The 11,379-nt window shown below is 37.7% G+C and overlaps 1 non-coding gene across 1 annotated transcript; it reads left to right on the top strand.

Moving 5' to 3' along the window:
- The first annotated feature begins 9,421 nt into the window (after positions 1-9,421).
- On the top strand, positions 9,422-9,529 carry LOC112724318 (small nucleolar RNA R71). Its single transcript, XR_003163486.1, has one exon. It is a non-coding gene; the product is annotated as a small nucleolar RNA R71 (small nucleolar RNA).
- The last annotated feature ends 1,850 nt before the right edge of the window (positions 9,530-11,379 follow it).

Below are 11,379 nucleotides of genomic sequence, written 5' to 3'. Positions count from 1 at the left end.
CGACCCAGTGCACTTGCTGGTTAGTTGTGCGAAGTTGTGACAAAGTGTGTGAATTACGTTCTGAGCACCAAGTTTTTGGCGCCGTTGTTAAAAATCACAATTTCGTGCACCAGTTACATTTAACCATAATTTTCATTCCTGTGTGTTTCGCCCTTCTTTTCTATGCTTGCAATCTTTACTTTGTTTCAGTATATATGTCCAATATAGAATGTATTTACATACTTGCATGTGATTGAGGCCATTACTTGTTTTTGCTCACTCATCCCAAATAAGCCTACCCTTTTATGTCACCCTTGTTAGCCCCCTTGAGCCTTTTAATCCCCTTCTGTTCTATAACCACATTACTAGCTTTAAGCAAAAAAATAATTTAAAAATTCCAAATTGAATCTTTGGTTAGCTTAAGGTAGAGATTGTGAATCAAACTAAGTGTGGGGAAACTGTGGGAACTTGGGTTGATAGGAAGGTATTAACTCTATAAATCATTTGAAATTTGGGAGCATGCTCATGTGAAACCAAAATAATTAAAATACCATGTGCATTGATATGTTGAGTTTATTTAAAAAAAAATTCCCTTTTTAATTAAATAAATAAGGGGACAAAATTACCCCCATTATTAAGTTTAATAAAGAAATCAATGCACATGGGATAAAAATCGAAAAATAAGTTTGGTGCATGAGTATGTGATACAAAAGTGGGAAAATTATGGGAAGCTAGGCATAATTTCAAAAATTGTATAGAGTATGTATATGTTAGGTGAGATCTTAGACTAATTAAAGATTCAATTTATAGCTCACTTAGCCTTATATATACCCTCACCTTTACCTTAGTCCCATTACAACCTTGAAAAAGACCCCATGATGTTTGCATGTATACATTATATATTTGTTGATTGGTTAGATGAAGAACAAAGTTTTAGAAATCATGACTAGAAAAGAATAGAGTGATTAACCCCAAACACTGAGTGATTAGAGAGTAAACACAAATCCAGTGAGGGTTCAATAGCTCATTTCCATATATCCATGTTTAATTATTAATTGTCTTGCAAGTTTGTAAATTCTTTTAACTCAACTCAATTGTGAATGTGTTTTAATATGGTTTGGCCTTAGTTGTACATATATGATTCCTTGAAAATATGAATCAATTTAACCACATGTAAACTTTATATATATAAGTGAATAGTAGGTAGAAATTGCATGATTCATTTAGGTAGCCTGCATTTAGAATAGATTACATTGCATAAGATTCCACCATTCTACCTTCATTATTTTCTCTTTGATTTAGCATGAGGACATGTTAATGTTTAAGTGTGGGGAGGTTGATAAACCTCTATTTTATGATTCATCTTGTGCTCAATTGAATGTTTTTATCAATTCTACACCCACTTATTCATAAGATTTGCATGGTTTTACAATTCCTTCCTTATTTTATGATATATGTGAAAACATGTTTCATATGCCTTAAAAAATAATTATTTTAATTATCCTTTATTACCATTCGATGTCGTGATCTGTGTGTCAAGTAATTTCAGGCTTCATAGGGCAGGAATGGCTTAGAGGACAGAAAGGAAACATACAAAAATAGAAGGAAAGCACAAAAATGGAGTTCTGAAGAAAAAAGGCAGCGACGCGCACGCATGGACGACGCGGACGCGTTCCTAGCGCAGAGCACAAACAACGCGAATGCGTGACTGACGCGTACGCGTGACAAGAAAAAACTCCAAATGACGCGAACGCGTGACCCACGCACACGCGTGACGGACGCCACGTGCAGAAAACTGCAGAAGTCGCCCCCAGCGATTTCTGGACCCTTTTTCGGCCCAAATCCAAGTCCAGAAACACAAAATAGAAGCCAGAGAATGGGGGAATCAATCCATTCATCGGAGACAATTCATACAACATTCATAATTCATAATTTTAGGTTTTATATGTAGTTTTAGAGAGAGAGAGTTGTTCTCTCCTCTCTCTTAGGTTTTAGGATTAGGATTTCTCTTAGTTTATGGTTATTTCTCCAATTCCAGGTTCAATATTCCTTTAATCTATGTTTCTCTTTTACTTTTAGTTACTTTAATGCTTTTACTTGTCAATTACTTATGTTGTCAAATTGGCTTATGAAACTTTTCATGTTAGATTTGAATATTCTATTTAATATAATTTGAGGTATTTCAGATTTATGATTGCTTTCTTTTATTTATGATATAAATAATTTAGATTTTTTCCTTTTTGGCTCTGGTTGAGTAATTGGTGACACTTGAGTTGTCAAACTCAACTGTTGATTGAAAATTGGAATTTGCTGATTAATTTGGATCCCTCTAAAGCTAGTTTTTCCATAGGAGTTGACTAGGACTTGAGGAATCAAATTGATTAGTCCACTTGACTTTCCTTTATTTAGTAAGGGTTAACTAAGTGGGAGCAATAAACAATTCTCATCACACCTGATAAGGATAACTAGGATGGGATTTTCAGTTCTCATACCTCACCAAGAGTCTTTATAATTACTAATTTATTTTTGTTTCTATTTAAATTACTTGTTCCTTATTTCAAAAACCAAAAAATATACAATTTCATAACCAATAATAAATCATACCTCCCTGCAATTCCTTGAGAAGACGACCCGAGGTTTCAATACTTCGGTTATCAATTTTATTGGGTTTGCTTAAGTGACAAACAAGTTTTTGTATGAAAGGATTATTACTTGGTTTAGAAACTATACTTGCAACGAGAATTTATTGTGAATTCTAAACCATCAATCTTCAGTTCATCAACAAGCAACAATTCAAGTTTGGTGTTGTGATGCGTGAGCATCTTCCCTATCTTTTCCTAGCGAATTTGCATCTAATTTGTTGAGTGGTGCACGAAATTGTGATCTCTGGTAATGGCTCCAAAAACTTGGTGCTCTAATCTCAATTCATAATTTGTCACAACTTCGGTACAACTAACCAGCAAGTGCACTGGGTCGTCCAAGTAATAAACCTTACGTGAGTAAGGGTCGATCCCACGGAGATTGTTGGTATGAAGCAAGCTATGGTCACCTTGTAAATCTCAGTCAGGCGGATATAGAATAGTTATGGAGTTTTCGAAAATAAATAATAAACTAAGGATAGAAACACTTATGTAATTCATTGGTGAGAATTTCAGATAAGCGTGTAGAGATGCTTCCGTTCCTCTGAATCTCTGCTTTCCTGCTGTCTTCATCCAATCAGTCTTACTCCTTTCCATGGCTGGCTTTATGCAAGGGCATCACTGTTGTCAATGGTTACATCCCCTCCTCTTGTGAAAATGGTCCAAATGCTCTGTCATAGCACGGCTAATCATCTGAGGTTCCCGATCATGCTGGAATAGGATTCACCCTCCTTTTGCGTCTGTCACTACGCCCAGCACTCGCGAGTTTGAAGCTCATCACAGTCATTCAATCCCTGAATCCTACTCGGAATACCACAGACAAGGTTTAGACTTTCCGGATTCTCATGAATGCCGCCATCAATCTAGCTTACACCACGAAGATTCTAATTAAGAGATCTAAGAGATACTCATTCAATCTAAGGTAGAACGGAAGTGGTTGTCAGGCACGCGTTCATAAGGAATGATGATGATTGTCACGTTCATCACATTCAGGTTGAAGTGCGAATGAATATCTTAGAAGCGGAACAAGTTGAATTGAATAGAAAAACAGTAGTACTTTGCATTAATCTTTGAGGAACAGCAGAGCTCCACACCTTAATCTACGGAGTGTAGAAACTCTACCGTTGAAAATACATAAGTGATAATGGAGTTCATTGGTCTCGGCCCCAGAGGGGAACCGGAGTAACCAAGACTTCTATGATCCGAAGATAAAACTCAGGATGTCTAATACAATAGTAAAAAGTCCTATTTATACTAAACTAGTCACTAGGGTTTACAGAAGTAAGTAATTGATGCATAAATCCACTTCCGGGGCCCACTTGGTGTGTGCTTGGGCTGAGCTTGAAGTCTACACGTGGAGAGGTCATTCTTGGAGTTGAACGCCAGCTTTTGTGCCATTTTGGGCGTTGAACTCCACTTTGCAACTTGTTTCTGGCGCTGGACGCCAGAATTGGGCAGAGAGCTGGCGTTGAACGCCAGTTTGCGTCGTCTAAAATTGGGCAAAGTATAGACTATTATATATTGATGGAAAGCCCTGGATGTCTAATTTCCAACGCAATTGGAAGTGCGCCATTTTGAGTTCTGTAGCTCCAGAAAATCCATTTTGAGTGCAGGAAGGTCAGAATCCAACAACACCAGCAGTCCTTCTTCAACCTCTGAATCTGATTTTTGCTCAAGTCCCTCAATTTCAGCCAGAAAATACCTGAAATCATAGAAAAACACACAAACTCATAGTAAAGTCCAGAAATGTGAATTTAACATAAAAACTAATGAAAACATCCCTAAAAGTAACCAGATTCTATTAAAAACATACTAAAAACAATGCCAAAAAGCGTATAAATTATCCGCTCATCACAACACCAAACTTAAATTGTTGCTTGTCCCCAAGCAACTGAAAATCAAATAGGATAAAAAGAAGAGAATATACTATAAATTCCAAACTATCAATGAAACATAGCTCCAATCAGATGAGCGGGACTTGTAGCTTTTTGCCTCTTGAATAGTTTTGGCATCTCACTTTATCCATTGAGGTTCAGAATGATTGGCATCTATAGGAACTCAGAGTTTAGATAGTGTTATTGATTCTCCTAGTTTAGTATGATGATTCTTGAACACAGCTATTTTATGAGTCTTGGCCGTGGCCCTAAGCACTTTGTTTTCCAGTATTACCACCGGATACATAAATGCCACAGACACATAACTGGGTGAACCTTTTTAGATTATGACTCAGCTTTGCTAAAGTCCCCAATTAGAGGTGTTCAGGGTTCTTAAGCACACTCCTTTTTTTTTTGCTTTGGACCTTGACTTTAACCGCTCAGTCTCAAGTTTTCACTTGACACCTACACGCCACAAGCACATGGTTAGGGACATCTTGGTTTAGCCGCTTAGACCAGGATTTTATTCCTTTAGGCCCTCCTATCCACTGATGCTCAAAGCCTTGGGATCCTTTTTATTTGCCCTTGCCTTTTGGTTTTAAGGGTTATTGGCTTTTTGCTCTTGCCTCTTAGTTTTAAGAGCTTTTGGCTTTTTCTGCTTGCTTTTTCTTTTTTTCTTTCTATTTTTTTTTTCTGCAAGCTTTGTTCTTTGCTGCTTTTTCTTGCTTTAAGAATCATTTTTATGATTTTTCAGATTATCAAATAACATGTCTCCTTATCATCATTCTTTCAAGAGCCAACATATTTAACATTCATAAACAACAACTTCAAAAGACATATGCACTGTTCAAGCATACATTTAGAAAACAAGAAGCATTGTCACCACATCAATATAATTAAACTAAGTTCAAGGATAAATTCGAAACTCATGTACTTCTTGTTCTTTTGAATTAAAACATTTTTCATTTAAGAGAGGTGATGGATTCATAGGACATTCATAACTTTAAGACATAGTTACTAACTACTAATGATCATGCAATAAGACACAAACATAGATAAGCACTTAACATAGAGAAAACGAAAAACAGAGAATTTAAGAACAAGGAATGAGTCCACCTTAGTGATGGTGGCGTTTTCTTCTTGAGGAACCAATGATGTCCTTGAGCTCTTCTATGTCTCTTCCTTGTCTTTGTTGCTCCTCCCTCATTTCTTTTTGATCTTCTCTTATTTCATGAAGGATGATGGAGTGCTCTTGATGTTCCACCCTTAATTGTCCTATGTTGGAACTTAATTCTCCTAGGGAGGTGTTGATTTGCTCCCAATAGTTTTGTGGAGGAAAATGCATTTGAGGCATCTCTGGGATCTCATGGTGATGAGCTTCCTGCGCCTCTTGAGCTCCATGAATGGGCTCTCTTGCTTGCTCCATCTTTTTCTTAGTGATGGGCTTCTCTTCCTCAATGTGAATGTCTCCTTCTATGAAAGCTCCAGCTGAGTAACATAGATGGCAAATAAGATGAGAAAAAGCTAGCCTTGCCCCAGGGGAGGGCTTTTCGGCTATTTTGTAGAGTTCAAGGGAGATGACTTCATGAACTTCTACTTCCTCTCCAATCATGATGCTATGAATCATGATGGCCCGATCCACAGTAACTTCAGATCGGTTGCTAGTGGGGATGATGGAGCGTTGGATGAACTCCAACCATCCTCTAGCCACAGGCTTGAGGTCCAGTCTTCTTAGTTGAACCGGCTTGCCTTTGGAGTCAATCTTCCATTGAGCTCCTTCTACACATATGTCCATGAGGACTTGGTCCAACCTTTGATTAAAGTTGACCCTTCTAGTGTAGGGGCGCTCATCTCCTTGCATCATAGGCAAGTTAAACGCCAACCTCACATTCTCCGGACTAAAATCTAAGTATTTCCCCCGAACCATTGTAACATAATTCTTTGGATTCGGGTTCTTACTTTGATCATGGTTCCTGGTGATCCATGCATTGGCATAGAACTCTTGAACCATTAGGATGCCGACTTGTTGGATGGGGTTTGTTAGAACTTCCCAACCTCTTCTTTGGATTTCATGTCGGATCTCCGGATACTCATTTTTCTTGAGTTTGAAAGGGACCTCGGGGATCACCTTCTTCTTGGCCACAACATCATAGAAGTGGTCTTGATGAGCTTTGGAGATGAACCTTTCCATCTCCCATGACTCGGAGGTGGAAGCTTTTGTCTTCCCTTTCCCTTTTTCTAGAGGATTCTCCGGTCTTGGGTGCCATCAATGGTAATGGAAAAACAAAAAAGCTTATGCTTTTACCACACCAAACTTAGAATGTTGCTCGCCCTCGAGCAAGAGAAGAAAGAATAGATGAAGAAGAAGAAGAAAATATGGAAAGGAGGGGGGAGGTGTGTTTCGGCCAAGAAGAGAAAAGAGGGTTGTGTTGTGTGAAAATGAGGAAGAATGGAGGGTTATATATAGGGAAGGGAGGGGGGGTAAGTTCGGCCATTTAGGGTGGGTTTGGGTGGGAAATTGATTTTGAATTTTGAAGGTAGGTGGAGTTTATGAGGTAGGTTTATGGGGAAGAGTGGATGGATGTGAGTGGTGAAGAGGTGATGGGGAAGAGAGATTGAGGTGATTGGTGAAGGGTTTTGGGGAAGAGTGTTTATGGGATTGTGTGAAAGAGGGGTGAGAATAAGTAAGTGGAGGTAGGTGGGGATCCTGTGGGGTCCACAGATCTTGAGGTGATCCTGTGGGATCCACAGATCTTGAGGTGCTTAAGGATTTACAACCTTGCACCAAATTAGGCATGTAAAATGCCTTTGCACACAACTCTGGGTGTTCAGCGCCAGATTGGTGCTTGTTCTGGGCGTTGAACGCCAGAACCATGCTTGTTCTGGGCGTTCAGCGCCAGCTCTTCTCCAGGGTGCATTTCTGGCGTTCAAACGCCCAGATGCTGCCCATTTCTGGTGTTCAGCGCCAGAACCATGCTCTGTTCTGGCGTTGAACGCCCAAAACATGCTTCTTACTGGCGTTTAAACGCCAGTAAGGTCTTCCTCCAGGGTGTGATTTTTCTTCTGCTGTTTTTTTTTTATTCCGTTTTCAATTTTTATATTTATTTTGTGATTCCACATGATCATGAACCTAATAAAACATGAAAAACAATGAAAATTAGATAAATAAACATTGGGTTGCCTCCCAACAAGCGTTTCTTTAATGTCAATAGCTTGACAGTGGGCTCTCATGGAGCCTCACAGATGTGCAGAGCTTTGTTGAGACCTCCCAACACCAAACTTAGAGTTTGGATATGGGGGTTTGACACCAAAGTTAGAGTTTGGTTATGGCCTCCCAACATCAAACTTAGAGTTTGACTGTGGGGGCTTTGTTTGACCCTGCTTTGAGAGAAGCTTACTGTGCTTCCTCTTCATGGGTACAGAGAAAAATCCTTGAGTTTTAAACACAAGGTTGTCCTCATTTAATTGAAGGATCAATTCTCCTCTGTCCACATCAATCACAGCTCTTGCTGTGGCTAGGAAGGGTTTTCCAAGGATGATTAATTCATCCTCATCCTTCCCAGTGTCTAGGACTATGAAATCAGTAGGGATGTAAAGGCCTTCAACCATTACTAACACGTCCTCTACTTGTCCATAAGCCTGTTTTCTTGAATTGTCTGCCATCTCTAATGAGATTTTAGTGGCTTGCACCCCAAAGATTCCCAGTTTCTCTATTACAGAGAGGGGCATGAGGTTTATCCCTGAACCAAGGTCACACAGAGCCTTTTCAAAGATCATGTTGCCTATGGTACAAGGTATTACGAACTTTCCAGGATCCTGTTTCTTCTGAGGCAATGTCAGTTGATCCAGATCACTTAGTTCATTGGTGAACAAGGGAGGTTCATCTTCCCAAGTCTCAATACTAAATAACTTGGCATTCAGCTTCATGATTGCACCAAGAAACTTGGCAGCTTGCTCTTCAGTAACATCCTCATTCTCTTCAGAAGAGGAATACTCATCAGAGCTCATGAATGGCATAAGGAGGTTTAATGGAATCTCTATGGTCTCTAGATGATTCTCAGATTCCTTTGGTTCCTCAGAGGGAAGCTCCTTATTGATCACTGGACGTCCCAGGAGGTCTTCCCCCTTGGGATTCACGTCCTCTCCTTCCTTTACAGGTTCGGCCATGGTGATCAATTCAATGGCCTTGCACTCTCCTTTTGGATTTTCTTCTGTATTGCTTGGGAGAGTACTAGGAGGGATTTCAGTGATCCTTTTACTCAGCTGGCCCACTTGTGCCTCTAAATTTCTAATGGATGACCTTGTTTCATTCATAAAACTTACAGTGGCCTTAGATAGATCAGAGACTAAGTTTGCTAAATTAGAGGTATTTTGTTCAGAGTTCTCTGTCTGTTGCTGAGTGGATGATGGAAAAGGTTTACTATTGTTAAACCTATTTCTTCCACCATTATTAAAGCCTTGTTGAGGCTTTTGTTGATCCTTCCATGAGAAATTTGGATGATTTCTCCATGATGAATTATAGGTGTTTCCATAAGGTTCACCTAAGTAATTTACCTCTGCTATTGCAGGGTTTTCAGGATCATAAGCTTCTTCTTCAAAAGATGCCTCTTGAGTACTGTTGGATGCAGCTTGCATTCTATTCAGACTCTGAGAAATCATATTGACTTGCTGAGTCAATATTTTGTTCTGAGCCAATATGGCATTCAGAGTATCAATTTCAAGAACTCCCTTCTTCATAGGCGTCCCATTACTCACAGGATTCCTCTCAGAAGTGTACATGAACTGGTTATTAGCAACCATGTCAATGAGTTCTTGAGCTTCTGCAGGCGTTTTCTTTAGGTGAATGGATCCACCTGCAGAAGTATCCAATGACATCTTAGCTAATTCAGACAGACCATCATAGAATATATCCAGGATGGTCCATTCTGAAAGCATGTCAGAAGGACACTTTTTGGTCAGTCCTTTGTATCTCTCCCAAGCTTCATAAAGGAATTCATCTTCTTTTTGTCTGAAGGTCTGAACATCCACTCTAAGCTTACTCAGCTTTTGAGGAGGAAAGAACTTAGCTAAGAAAGCCTTGACCAGCTTATCCCAAGAGTTCAGGCTATCCTTAGGTTGAGAGTCCAACCATATTCTAGCTCTGTCTCTCACAGAAAAAGGGAAAAGCATGAGCCTGTAGACTTCAGGATCTACTCCATTAGTCTTAACAGTATCACATATCTGCAAGAATTCAGTTAAGAACTGAAAAGGATCTTCAGATGGAAGTCCATGAAACTTGCAGTTCTGCTGCATCAGAGAAACTAATTGAGGTTTCAGCTCAAAATTATTTGCTCCAATGGCAGGGATGGAGATGCTTCTTCCATGTAAATTGGAATTAGGTGCAGTAAAGTCACCAAGCATCCTCCTTGCATTATTATTATTTTCGACTGCCATCTCCTCTTCCAGTTCGAAAATTTCTGAAAGGTGCTTGCTGGATTGTTGTAATTTAGCTTCTCTTAGTTTCCTCTTCAGAGTACTTTCAGGTTCTGGATCTGCTTCAACAAGAATGTTCTTGTCTTTGCTCCTGCTCATATGAAAAAGAGAGAATAGAAAAATAATAATAATAGGGGTCCTTTTTACCACAGTATAGAGGTCCTAGTGTGAGTAGAAGAAAAGAAGAAGAAGAAATCCGAACACAGATGGAAGAGGGGGTTCGAATTTGGGTGAGATGAAGTGTTAGTAGATGAATAAATTAATAGAAGGAGATAAGAGAGAGAGAGAATTTTCGAAAACAATTTTTGAAAAAGAGTTAGTGATTTTCGAAAATGGTTTTTGAAAAAGGTTAGTAATTTTCGAAAATCAAAAATTAAAATAATTAGTTAATTAAAAAGAAGTTTTGAAAAAGAGGAAAGATATTTTCGAAAATTAGAGAGAGAGAGAGAGAGTTAGTTAGGTAGTTTTGAAAAAGATAAGAAACAAACAAAATGTTAGTTAGTTAGTTGACACAAATTTGAAAATCAATTTTGAAAAGATAAGAAGATAAGAGGTTAGAAAATATATTTTAAAATCAAATTTTGAAAAAGATAAGATAAAGAGATATTTTTGAAAAGATATGATTGAAATTAGTTTTGAAAAAGATTTGATTTTTAAAATCACAATTAATGACTTGATTCACAAGAAATCACAAGATATGATTTTAGAACTCAAAGTTTGAATCTTTCTTAACAAGTAAGTAACAAACTTGAAATTTTTGAATCAAAACATTAATTGTTATTGTTATTTTCGAAAATTTGATATAAAAATAAGAAAAAGATTTTTGAAAAGTATTTTTAAAATTTTCGAAAATAACTAAGAAAAATGAAAAAGATTTGATTTTTGAAAAAGATTTTGAAAAAGATAAGATTTTTAAATTGAAAATTTGATTTGACTCATAAAAATAACTAGATTTTAAAAAGTTTTGAAAAAGTCAAATCTAATTTTCGAAATTATGAGAGAAAAGAGGGAAAGATATTTTTTTATTTTTGAATTTTTAATGATGAGAGAGAAAAACACTAAAAATGCTCAATGCATGGAAATTTTAGATCAAAACAATGAATGCATGCAAGAATGCTATGAATGTCAAGATGAACACCAAGAATACTTTAAATGTCATGATGAACATCAAGACTTATTTTTTTGAAAAATTTTTATATGTAAAGAAAACATGCAAGACACCAAACTTAGAAATCTTTAATGTTTAGGCACTAAGAATTCAAGAATGCATATGAAAAACACCATACAACACAAAACAAGAAAACATCAAGATCAAACAAGAAGACTTACCAAGAACAACTTGAAGATCATGAAGAACACTATGAATGCATGAATTTTCGAAAAATGCAAGATGAATATGCAATTGACACCAAACT

Source organism: Arachis hypogaea, chromosome 11 (genome assembly GCF_003086295.3).
Source record: "Arachis hypogaea cultivar Tifrunner chromosome 11, arahy.Tifrunner.gnm2.J5K5, whole genome shotgun sequence".
Taxonomy (NCBI): domain Eukaryota; kingdom Viridiplantae; phylum Streptophyta; class Magnoliopsida; order Fabales; family Fabaceae; genus Arachis; species Arachis hypogaea.
Note: the sequence above shows the minus strand (reverse complement) of the source record. Positions and strands in the feature narration are given on the sequence as shown.